The sequence below is a fragment of the Pseudophryne corroboree genome, chromosome 6, assembly GCF_028390025.1.
Source record: "Pseudophryne corroboree isolate aPseCor3 chromosome 6, aPseCor3.hap2, whole genome shotgun sequence".
Lineage (NCBI taxonomy): Eukaryota > Metazoa > Chordata > Amphibia > Anura > Myobatrachidae > Pseudophryne > Pseudophryne corroboree.
The window spans coordinates 169,341,836-169,354,437 of NC_086449.1; the positions used below are offsets into that span (position 1 = coordinate 169,341,836).

Genomic DNA, 12,602 nt, shown 5'->3' on the forward strand with positions numbered 1-12,602 from the left:
AAAAAAACAATGTATCAACCTCCAGTGCTATCTGGCCCTGACCATTCACCTGGCGGCATCATACCACATCCATAATTTAGAACCCAAGCTATTCTACTGGCAGATGATTATCACAGCTGAATAAAACGGACAGACCATCTCTGAACAAAGTTAAACTATGGCAAATGCGCTGAAAAGAGAGCTCAGAAAGCTGATTTACTAGCGCCATCACAGAACCTATGTGCCGTCTCAACAGGAATATTCCTTAATATTTACTTTAGAAGAACACAAAGGAGAGATAAAAATTCTCAACCACTTTGATTCAATTATATGGCGTCTTTAAGTATTAGTCAAACAAAAAGAGAGGGTGCTCACTGGATAGCAGCACTCAGGCTGTAGCGGCTGCTAACCTAGGGGTCCACCAATAACCTAAACACAAAAGAAGAAAGTGACAGCGCCAGAGCTCCTACTAAACAAGATATAATAACAGTAAACTACCATCCACAATCATAAATGAAAATGGACAATATATTTATCAGCAATTGTCGTACACCTATACAAACATGAAAAACTATACAAACATAAAATAAGAATTTACTTACCGATAATTCTATTTCTCGTAGTCCGTTGTGGATGCTGGGGACTCCGTCAGGACCATGGGGAATAGCGGCTCCGCAGGAGACAGGGCACAAAAGTAAAAGCTTTAGGATCAGGTGGTGTGTACTGGCTCCTCCCCCTATGACCCTCCTCCAAGCCTCAGTTAGGATACTGTGCCCGGACGAGCGTACACAATAAGGAAGGATCTTGAATCCCGGGTAAGACTCATACCAGCCACACCAATCACACTGTACAACCTGTGATCGGAACCCAGTTAACAGTATGATAAAACGTAGAAGCCTCTGAACAGACGGCTCACAACAATAACAACCCGATTTTTTTGTAACAATAACTATGTACAAGTATTGCAGACAATCCGCACTTGGGATGGGCGCCCAGCATCCACTACGGACTACGAGAAATAGAATTATCGGTAAGTAAATTCTTATTTTCTCTAACGTCCTAAGTGGATGCTGGGGACTCCGTCAGGACCATGGGGATTATACCAAAGCTCCCAAACGGGCGGGAGAGTGCGGATGACTCTGCAGCACCAAATGAGAAAACTCCAGGTCCTCCTCAGCCAGGATATCAATTTTGTAGAATTTTACAAACGTATTTGCTCCTGACCAAGTAGCTGCTCGGCAAAGTTGTAAAGCCGAGACCCCTCGGGCAGCCGCCCAAGATGAGCCCACCTTCCTTGTGGAGTGGGCATTTACAGATTTTTGGCTGTGGCAGGCCTGCCACAGAATGTGCAAACTGAATTGTACTACAAATTCAGCGAGCAATCGTCTGCTTAGAAGCAGGAACACCCATCTTGTTGGGTGCATACAGGCTAAACAGCGAGTCAGATTTTCTGACTCCAGTCGTCCTGGAAACATATATTTTCAGGGCCCTGACAACGTCAAGTAACTTGGAGTCCTCCAAGTCCCTAGTAGCCGCAGGTACCACAATAGGTTGATTCATGTGAAAAACAGAAAACACCTTAAGGAGAAATTGAGGACGAGTCCTCAATTCTGCCCTGTCAGAATGAAAAATTAAGTAAGGGCTTTTATATGATAAAGCCGCCCATTCTGACACACGCCTGGCTGAAGCCAGGGCTAATAGCATCATCACCTTCCATGTGAAATATTTTAAGTCCACAGTGATGAGTGGATCAAACCAATGTGACTTTAGGAAACTCAAAACAACATTGAGATCCCAAGGTGCCACTGGGGCACAAAAGGAGGCTGTATATGCAGTACCCCTTTTACAAACGTCTGAACTTCAGGCACTGAAGCCAGTTCTTTCTGGAAGAAATTCGACAGGGTCGAAATTTGAACCTTAATGGACCCTAATTTTAGGCCCATAGACAGTCCTGTTTTCAGGAAATGTAGGAAACGACCCAGTTGGAATTCCTCTGTAGGGACCTTCTTGGCCTCACACCACGCAACATATTTTCGCCAAATGCGGTGAAAATGTTTTGCGGTTACATCCTTCCTGGCTTCGACCAGGGTAGGGATGACTTCATCTGGAATGCCCTTTCAGGATCCGGCGTTCAACTGCCATGCCGTCAAACGCAGCCGCGGTAAGTCTTGGAACAGACAAGGCCCCTGCTGGAGCAGGTCCTTTCTTAAAGGTAGAGGCCACGGTTCTTCCGTGAGCATCTCTTGAAGTTCCGGGTACCAAGTCCTTCTTGACCCATCCGGAACCACGAGTATCGTTCTTACTCATCTCCTTCTTATGATTCTCAGTACTTTGGTATGAGATGCATATGAGGGAACACATACCCTGACTGGTACACCCACAGTGTTACCAGAGCGTCCACCGCTATTGCCTGAGGGTCCCTTGACCTGGCGCAATATCTGTCTAGTTTTTTGTTCAGGCGGGACGCCATCATGTCCACCTTTGGTTTTTCCCAACGGTTTACAATCATGTGGAAGACTTCCCGCTGAAGTCCCCACTCTCCCGGGTGGAGGTTATGCCTGCTGAGGAAGTCTGCTTCCCAGTTTTCCACTCCCGGAATTAACACTGCTGAGAGTGTTATCACATGATTTTTCGCCCAGCGAAGAATCCTTGCAGTTTCTGCCATTTCCCTCCTGCTTCTTGTGCCGCCCTGTCTGTTTTCGTGGGCGACTGCCGTGATGTTGTCCCACTGGATCAATACCGGCTGACCTTGAAGCAGAGGTCTTGCTAAGCTTAGAGCCTTGTAAATTGCCCTTAGCTCCAGTATATTTATGTGGAGAGAAATCTCCAGACTTGATCACACTCCCTGGAAATTTTTTCCTTGTGTGACTGCTCTCCAGCCACTCAGGCTGGCATCCGTGGTCACCAGGACCCAGTCCTGAATGCCGAATCTGCGGCCCTTTCATAGATGAGCACTCTGCAGCCACCGCAGAAGAAAACACCCTTGTCCTTGGAGACAGGGTTATCCGCTGATGCATCTGAAGATGCGATCCGGACCATTTTCCCAGCAGATCCCACTGAAAGGTTCTTGCGTGAAATCTACCGAATGGGATCGCTTTGTAAGAAACCACCATTTTTCACAGGACCCTTGTGCAATGATGCACTGATACTTTTCCTGGTTTTAGGAGGTTCCTGACTAGCTCGGATAACTCCCTGGCTTTCTTCTCCGGGAGAAAACATCCTTTTCTGGACTGTGTCCAGAATCATCCTGTCACGATCCGGGTATCTGGACGCCATTTCTTACCCATCAGATGCCTCCTAAGGCTGGCTCAGCGCTCCAGGACCGGATCCCATCTGTTATCCTGATGTGTACATTCCTGTATCCTCTCCTGTCACTCTGGGACGCTGTCACAGTAAACGCCATATTACACCTGGCATGGCGTCTCCCGCGGCCTCCGCCGCCGTCCCTGAACTTCTGCATGCAGAGTGTCTGAGTGGCGATTACGTCAGCCGCGGCCTCCGCTGTGTCCGCATGGTTGGATGTGCATCTGTCAGCCTGGCGCCTCCTGTCTCCGGTGGCCGGCGCCGCCATTACTGTTTTCATTACCACATGGATTACAAACCAAACTTCCCTCCAAGTGTCTGCATGGGCGCAGCCATCTTGGATTCTGTCAGCTGATCATTTCCACCAATCTGTTCTCAGTATTGATAATCTGCATAATTGCCTAGCCAATCCCTTCCTTGCTGCAGGTATAAATACACTGTGCCTGAGCAAGGAAGGCGTCAGTGCTTTGGTTGTCAAACCTAGTTCCTGTTTGTCTCTCTCCTGTGATTGTCTTCCAGGTTCCAGCTCCTGTCTCAAGACTTCCACCATAGAGACCCGCACCAGCATTCCACCTGCGGTGTAGCCTGACTCTCCAATCCATTGTGGATTCATCTGTTTCCAGCTACAACATTACCTGCTTCCAGCTCAGCTTTCAGCAGAGTACAGCTTCCCTTAAAGGGCCGGTGTCCTTTCTACACTTTACCACTCTCCACCGGTATTATTATTTCTCCGCTCTCAAGTTCTACATTTCAGTTCATATTTCATCGCTCCCAAGTTCATCTATTATTTAACTGGTTCCAGCCAGTATCCACTCCGTGCTAACAACAGTCTGGTTCCAGCCAGTATCCACAGCAGCTGTTTTACCTTCAGCAACCCAGCTTTTCCTGGAACACCAGCTGGCACAATCCTGGGTTATCTCCATTGCTACAGTCGGGCCTGGTAAGGACTTTCCATCTAGAAGATCATAAGAACTATCTCACACTACCAGTACCCTGTGGCTCCTGCCATCCTGTAGTACCCAGGAACTGTATTTATTATTTGCTGACTTTTACGTTTTCTTTTACTGCTGCTGTGTTGCGGAGTTGTCATAATAAACATCATTGACTTTTATCCAAGTTGTCGTGGTCACGCCTTCGGGCAGTTATTATTCATGTTACTTACATGTCCAGGGGTCTGATACAACCTCCCAGGTTCCGGTACATCTTAGCCCCTACAACTGAGGCTGCCTCCCGTCAGCTCAGGCCCTCAGTTGTGACAGTAAGCACTGACCTAATGAATCCAGCCGGAGACCAGGATCAAGCGGCCAGGCCGATGCAAGAACTGGCAGCCCGACTAGAACATCAGGAGGCTGCACAGGGCCACATCATCCGCTGTCTCCAGGATCTCTCTACTCGGCTGGATGGGATTCAGACAACTCTCCGTGGATCAGGCGCGTCTGGTGCGTCAACCACAGTGACTCCAGCTATAACCCCACCCACCTTACCCATTTCTGCTCCACGTCTTCATCTTCCAACGCCAGCAAAATTTGACGGATCTCCAAGATTCTGCAGGGGATTTCTCAACCAGTGTGAGATTCAGTTTGAGCTACAACCTGGCAATTTTCCCAGTGACCGTACAAAAATTGCCTACATTATTTCTCTTCTCAGTGGCTCAGCCCTTGATTGGGCATCACCGTTATGGGAGAGGTCCGACACCCTGCTATCTTCCTACACTGCCTTCGTGTCAACATTCAGGCGCATCTTCGACGAGCCAGGCCGGGTAACCTCAGCTTCATCCGAGATTCTCCGTTTACGCCAGGGGTCACGTACTGTAGGACAATATCTGATACAGTTCCAGATCCTGGCATCCGAACTGGCATGGAACGACGAGGCCCTGTATGCTGCATTATGGCATGGCTTATCTGAGTGTATTAAAGATGAGTTAGCTACCAGAGACTTACCTTCTAAGTTAGATGAGCTAATCTCACTCTGCACGAAAGTTGATTTACGTTTCAGAGAGAGAGCAACTGAGCGTGGAAGATCATCTGCTCCAAAATCTTCTGCTCCTCCTCCTCGTCAACTGTCACCATCTAAAGATGAGCCCATGCAACTTGGCCGTTCCCGTTTAACTCCTGCTGAGCGCCGAAGACGTCTCTCTGAGTCTCTTTGCTTTACTGTGCAGCTCCGTCTCACACCATCAATGCCTGTCCCGAACGTCCGGGAAAACTCCAAACCCTAGCTCGCCCAGGAGAGGGCCGGCTAGGAATAATGATCTCCTCTCCATCTCCTCATGATTGTAATCTCCCAGTGTCGCTCCAAATTGCTCAACGTTATCGGAACGTCATTGCCCTCCTTGATTCCGGAGCAGCTGGGAACTTTATTACCGAAGCCTATGTTAAACGGTGGTCCCTACCCACCGAGAGACTTCCTTCGTCCATCTCCTTAACTGCCGTGGATGGCAGTAAAATTTTTGATACAGTTATTGCTCTAAGGACTCTACCAGTTCGTCTGAGAGTGGGAGTTCTTCATTCCGAACTTATTTCACTTTTAGTGATTCCAAGAGCCACACATCCTGTGGTCCTGGGCCTTCCATGGCTCCGTCCTCACAATCCTACAATTGATTGGACGACTACGCAAATCCTGGCATGGGGTTCCTCCTGTGCTGAGACATGTTTGTTTAAAGTATTGCCTGTCTGTTCTTCCTCCCCCAGGTCGTCTGATGTTCCACCTCCTCCATATCAAGATTTCACGGATGTGTTCAGTAAAGCTTCTGCTGATATCCTTCCTCCTCATAGAGAATGGGACTGTCCGATTGATCTCGTTCCAGGGAAGGTTCCACCTCGAGGCCGAACTTATCCGTTGTCTCTGCCTGAGACGCATTCTATGGAGGAATATATTAAAGAGAACCTAGCAAAGGGGTTCATTCGACCTTCTTCTTCTCCAGCCGGCGCAGGCTTCTTTTTTGTAAAAAAGAAAGATGGTGGTCTGCGGCCGTGCATCGACTACAGAGGTTTGAACGACATTACCATCAAGAACCGTTATCCTTTACCCCTGATTACTGAGCTCTTTGACAGAGTTAGCGGAGCTACCATCTTTACAAAGCTGGACTTGCGAGGTGCATACAATCTCATCCGGATCCGTGAGGGTGACGAGTGGAAGACCGCCTTTAACACCCGTGACGGACATTATGAGTACCTCGTCATGCCCTTCGGATTGAGCAATGCTCCAGCTGTCTTCCAGCATTTTGTCAATGAGATCTTCAGAGACATTCTATACCGTCATGTCGTGGTCTATCTAGACGATATCCTCATTTTTGCCAACGATTTAGAGGAACATCGTTTTTGGGTTAAAGAGGTTCTGTCCCGTCTCCGTGTCAATCATCTCTATTGCAAATTAGAAAAATGCGTCTTTGAAGTCAAGTCCATTCCGTTTCTAGGGTACATTGTGTCCGGTTCCGGACTAGAGATGGATCCTGAGAAACTACAAGCAATCCAAAATTGGCCGGTACCCTTAACCCTCAAAGGGGTCCAGAGGTTCTTAGGGTTCGCCAACTATTACCGAAAGTTTATACGAGACTTTTCCACCATTGTGGCGCCTATTACTGCTTTCACTAAGAAGGGTGCTAACCCGTCCAAGTGGTCTGAAGAAGCCATGCAAGCATTTCATCTTTTAAAACAAAGGTTCATCTCTGCGCCTGTTCTGAAACAGCCTGACATCGACTCTCCTTTCATCTTAGAGGTGGATGCCTCCTCCGTTGGAGTAGGAGCGGTGTTATCTCAGAGGGCTAAAGATGGCCATTTACACCCTTGCAGTTTCTTCTCCCGGAAGTTCTCCCCAGCTGAGCGCAACTATGCCATTGGCGACCAGGAGTTGCTAGCCATCAAGCTCGCTCTAGAAGAGTGGAGGTATCTGTTGGAGGGAGCTTCTCATTCAATCACCATACTTACAGACCACAAGAACCTTTTATACCTGAAGGGCGCACAATGTCTCAACCCTCGTCAGGCCAGATGGGCACTTTTCTTTTCCAGGTTCGACTTTAAACTCCAGTTCTGTCCGGGCTCTCAGAATCGCAAGGCCGATGCCCTTTCCCGCTCATGGGAGCAAGAAAATGAGTCAGAGTCTTCAGACAAGCATCCTATTATAAATCCGTTGGCATTCTCCACGGTAGGGATGGACTCTACGCCCCCATCAGGGAAAAGTTTTGTGAAGCCGATGCTAAGGAAGAAGCTCATGCATTGGGCCCATGCTTCCCGTTTTGCCGGACATACAGGTATCCAAAAAACCCTGGAGTTTATCTCTAGGTCCTATTGGTGGCCAACTCTGAAAAAGGACGTCTTGGAGTTTATTGCATCTTGCCCAAAGTGTGCCCAACATAAAGTATCCCGCCAGTCGCCTGCGGGGCAACTGGTTCCACTATCCGTTCCCCGTCGACCATGGACCCACTTGTCGATGGATTTCATTACAGACTTACCCATGTGCAACAAGTTCAATACCATCTGGGTGGTAGTTGACCGGTTCACCAAGATGGCACACTTCATTCCTCTCACCGGTCTTCCGTCAGCTTCCAAGTTGGCTCAAGTATTCATACAAGAGATCTTCCGACTCCACGGTCTTCCTGAAGAAATTATCTCAGATCGAGGAGTTCAATTCACAGCCAAATTCTGGCGAAGTTTATGTCAAGTCCTCCAAGTCAAGCTAAAGTTTTCCACGGCTTACCATCCTCAGACCAATGGTCAAACCGAGAGGGTGAATCAGGACTTGGAGGCCTTCCTCCGCATCTATGTGTCCTCCTCTCAAGATGACTGGGTTCAATTACTTCCCTGGGCCGAGTTCTGTCATAACAACCAGTATCATTCTTCATCTGCTTCAACACCATTCTTCACTAACTTTGGATTCCACCCTAAAGTCCCTGAGTTCCAACCGCTTCCAGCAACTTCTGTTCCCGCAGTGGATATCACCTTGCATCAGTTTGCCAATATCTGGAAGAGCGTACGATCAGCTCTGCTCAAGGCATCGTTCAGGTACAAGAAGTTTGCGGATAAGAAGCGTCGAGCAGTTCCTGCTCTCAAGGTGGGTGATCGGGTATGGTTATCCACGAAAAATTTGAGGTTAAGAGTTCCCAGTATGAAGTTTGCACCTCGCTATATCGGTCCTTTCAAGATTGAACAAGTCATCAATCCTGTTGCTTACAGACTCCAGTTGCCTCCCTTCTTAAAAATACCCAGGACATTCCATGTTTCCCTGTTGAAACCGCTGATCTTGAATCGGTTTCATTCCTCACTTCCTCCAACTCTGAAAGTCCAAACTCAACGAGGCGTTGAGTATGAAGTGGCCAAGATCCTGGACTCACGTCACCGTTACGGTCAACTACAATATCTTATTGACTGGAAGGGTTATGGTCCTGAGGAACGTTCATGGACCAATGCTTCTGATGTCCATGCTCCTGCCTTGGTCCGGAGATTCCATTCCAAGTTTCCTCAAAAGCCAAAGAAGTGTCCTGGGGCCACTCCTAAAGGGGGGGGGGTGCTGTCACGATCCGGGTATCTGGACGCCATTACTGTTTTCATTACCACAGGGATTACAAACCAAACTTCCCTCCAAGTGTCTGCATGGGCGCAGCCATCTTGGATTCTGTCAGCTGATCATTTCCACCAATCTGTTCTCAGTATTGATAATCTGCATAATTGCCTAGCCAATCCCTTCCTTGCTGCAGGTATAAATACACTGTGCCTGAGCAAGGAAGGCGTCAGTGCTTTGGTTGTCAAACCTAGTTCCTGTTTGTCTCTCTCCTGTGATTGTCTTCCAGGTTCCAGCTCCTGTCTCAAGACTTCCACCATAGAGACCCGCACCAGCATTCCACCTGCGGTGTAGCCTGACTCTCCAATCCATTGTGGATTCATCTGTTTCCAGCTACAACATTACCTGCTTCCAGCTCAGCTTTCAGCAGAGTACAGCTTCCCTTAAAGGGCCGGTGTCCTTTCTACACTTTACCACTCTCCACCGGTATTATTATTTCTCCGCTCTCAAGTTCTACATTTCAGTTCATATTTCATCGCTCCCAAGTTCATCTATTATTTAACTGGTTCCAGCCAGTATCCACTCCGTGCTAACAACAGTCTGGTTCCAGCCAGTATCCACAGCAGCTGTTTTACCTTCAGCAACCCAGCTTTTCCTGGAACACCAGCTGGCACAATCCTGGGTTATCTCCATTGCTACAGTCGGGCCTGGTAAGGACTTTCCATCTAGAAGATCATAAGAACTATCTCACACTACCAGTACCCTGTGGCTCCTGCCATCCTGTAGTACCCAGGAACTGTATTTATTATTTGCTGACTTTTACGTTTTCTTTTACTGCTGCTGTGTTGCGGAGTTGTCATAATAAACATCATTGACTTTTATCCAAGTTGTCGTGGTCACGCCTTCGGGCAGTTATTATTCATGTTACTTACATGTCCAGGGGTCTGATACAACCTCCCAGGTTCCGGTACATCTCAGCCCCTACAACTGAGGCTGCCTCCCGTCAGCTCAGGCCCTCAGTTGTGACACATCCCTAGGAACATTAGACGTGTCGTCGGAAAAAGCTGCGATTTTGGAATATTTAGAATCCACTCGTGCTGTCGTAGAACTACTTGAGATAGTGCTACTCCGACCGCCAACTGTTCTCTGGACCTTGCCCTTATCAGGAAAGCGTCCATATTTCTTTTAGGAAGAATCATCATTTCGGCCATTACCTTGGTAAAGACCCGGGGTGCCGTGGACAATCCAAACGGCAGCGTCTGAACTGATAGTGACAGTTCTGTACCACGAACCTGAGATACCCTTGGTGAGAAGGGCAAAATTTGGACATGTAGGTAAGCGTCCCTGATATCCAGTGACACCATATCGTCCTGGTTCGCTATCACTGCTCTGAGTGACTCCATCTTGATTTGAACCCTTGTATGTAATTGTTCAAATCATTCAGATCTCACCGAGCCGTCTGGCTTCAGTACCACAATATAGTGTGGAATAATACCCCTTCCCTTGTTGTAGGAGGGGTACTTTGATTATCACCTGCTGGGAATACAGCCTGTGAATTTTTTTCCAATACTGCCTCCTTGTCGGAGGGAGACGTTGGTAAAGCAGACTTCAGGAACTTGTGAGGGGGAGACGTCTCGAATTTCCAATGTACACCTGGGATACTACGTGTAAGATCCAGGAGTCCACTTGCGAGTGAGCCCACTGCGTGCTGAAACTCTTGAGATGACCCCCCACCGCACCTGAGTCCGCTTGTATGGCCCCAGCGTCATGCTGCGGACTTGGCAGAAGCTGTGGAGGACTTCTGTTCCTGGGAATGGGCTGCCTGCTGCAGTCTTCTTCCCTTTCCTCTAACCCTGGGCAGATATGACTGGCCTTTTGCCCGCCTGCCTTTATGGGTACGAAAGGACTGAGACTGAAAAGACTGTGTCCTTTTCTGCTGAGATGTGACTTGGGGTAACAAAAGTGGATTTTCCAGCTGTTGCCATGGCCACCAGGTCCTATGGACCGCCCCTTTATACGGCAATACTTCCATGTGCCGTCTGGAATCTGCATCACCTGACCACTGTCGTGTCTATAAACATCGTCTGGCAGATATGGACATCACATTTACTCTTGATGCCAGAATGCAAATATCCCTCTGTGCATCTCGCATATATAGAAATGCATCCTTAAAATGCTCTATATTCAATAAAATATTGTCCCTGTCAAGGGTATCAATATTTTCAGTCAGGAAATCCGACCAAGCCCCCCCAGCGCTGCACATCCAGGCTGAGGCGATTGCTGGTCGTAGTATAACACCAGTATGTGTGTATATACTTTTTAGGATATTTTTCAGCTTCCTATCAGCTGGCTCCTTGAGGGCGGCCGTATCTGGAGACGGTAACGCCACTTGTTTTTATAAGCGTGTGAGCGCCTTATCCACCCTAAGGTGTGTCTCCCAACTCGCCCTCACTTCTGGCGGGAAAAGGTATACCTCCAATAATTTTCTATCGGAGGAAACCCACGTATCATCACACACTTTAATTTATCTGATTCAGGAAAAACTACAAGTAGATTATTCCCACCCTACATAATACCCTTATTTGTGGTACTTGTAGTATCAGAAATATGTAACACCTCCTTCATTGCCCTTAACATGTAACGTGTGGCCCTAAAGGAAAATACGTTTGTTTCTTCACCGTCGACACTGAAGTCAGTGTCCGTGTCTGTGTCGACCAACTGAGGTAAATGGGCATTTTACAAGCCCCTGACGGTGTCTGAGACGCCTGGACAGGTACTAATTTGTTTGCCGGCCGTCTCATGTCGTCAACCGACCTTGCATCGTGTTGACATTATCACGTAATTCCTAAATAAACCATCCATTCCGGTGTCGACTCCCTAGAGAGTGACATCACCAATACAGGCAATTTGCTCCGCCTCCTCACCAACATCGTCCTCCTACATGTCGACACACACGTACCGACACACAGCACACACACAGGGAATGCTCTGATAGAGGACAGGACCCCACTAGCCCTTTGGGGAGACAGAGGGAGAGTTTGCCAGCACACACCAAAAACGCTATAATTATACAGGGACAACCCCTTATACAAGTGTTTTCCCTTATAGCATTTTCACATATGTAATCATATCGCCAAATAAGTGCCCCCCCTCTCTGTTTTAACCCTGTTTCTGTAGTGCAGGGGAGAGCCTGGGAGCCTTCCTCACAGCAGAGCTGAGCAGGAAAATGGCGCCGTGTGCTGAGGAGAATAGGCCCCGCCCCCTTTTCGGCGGGCTTCTTCTCCCGTTTTTCTGAGACCTGGCAGGGGATAAATACATCCATATAGCCTCCAGGGGCTATATGTGATGTATTTTTAGCCATAAAAGGTATTATACATTGCTGCCCAGGGCGCCCCCAGCAACGCCCTGCACCCTCCGTGACCGTTGGTGTGAAGTGTGTGGCAACAATGGCGCACAGCTGCAGTGCTGTGCGCTACCTTCATGAAGACTGAAAAGCCTTCTGCCGCCTGTTTCTGGACCTTCAATCTTCAGCATCTGCAAGGGGGGTCGGCGGCGCGGCTCCGGGACGAACCCCAGGGTGAGACCTGTGTTCCGACTCCCTCTGGAGCTAATGGTGTCCAGTAGCCTAAGAAGCCAATCCATCCTGCACGCAGGTGAGTTGAACTTCTCTCCCCTAAGTCCCTCGATGCAGTGAGCCTGTTGCCAGCAGAACTCACTGAAAATAAGAAACCTAAAAACTTTTTCTAAGCAGCTCCTTAAGAGAGCCACCTAGATTGCACCCTGCTCGGACGGGCACAAAAACCTAACTGAGGCTTGGAGGAGGG

At 48.3% G+C, this 12,602-nt stretch overlaps 1 protein-coding gene across 2 annotated transcripts in view; it reads right to left on the reverse strand.

Annotated features, from left to right (window-relative positions):
- The window catches only part of TACR1 (tachykinin receptor 1), a 425,704-nt gene that overhangs the window by 22,671 nt on the left and 390,431 nt on the right, over positions 1–12,602 (reverse strand). The window lies entirely within an intron of this gene.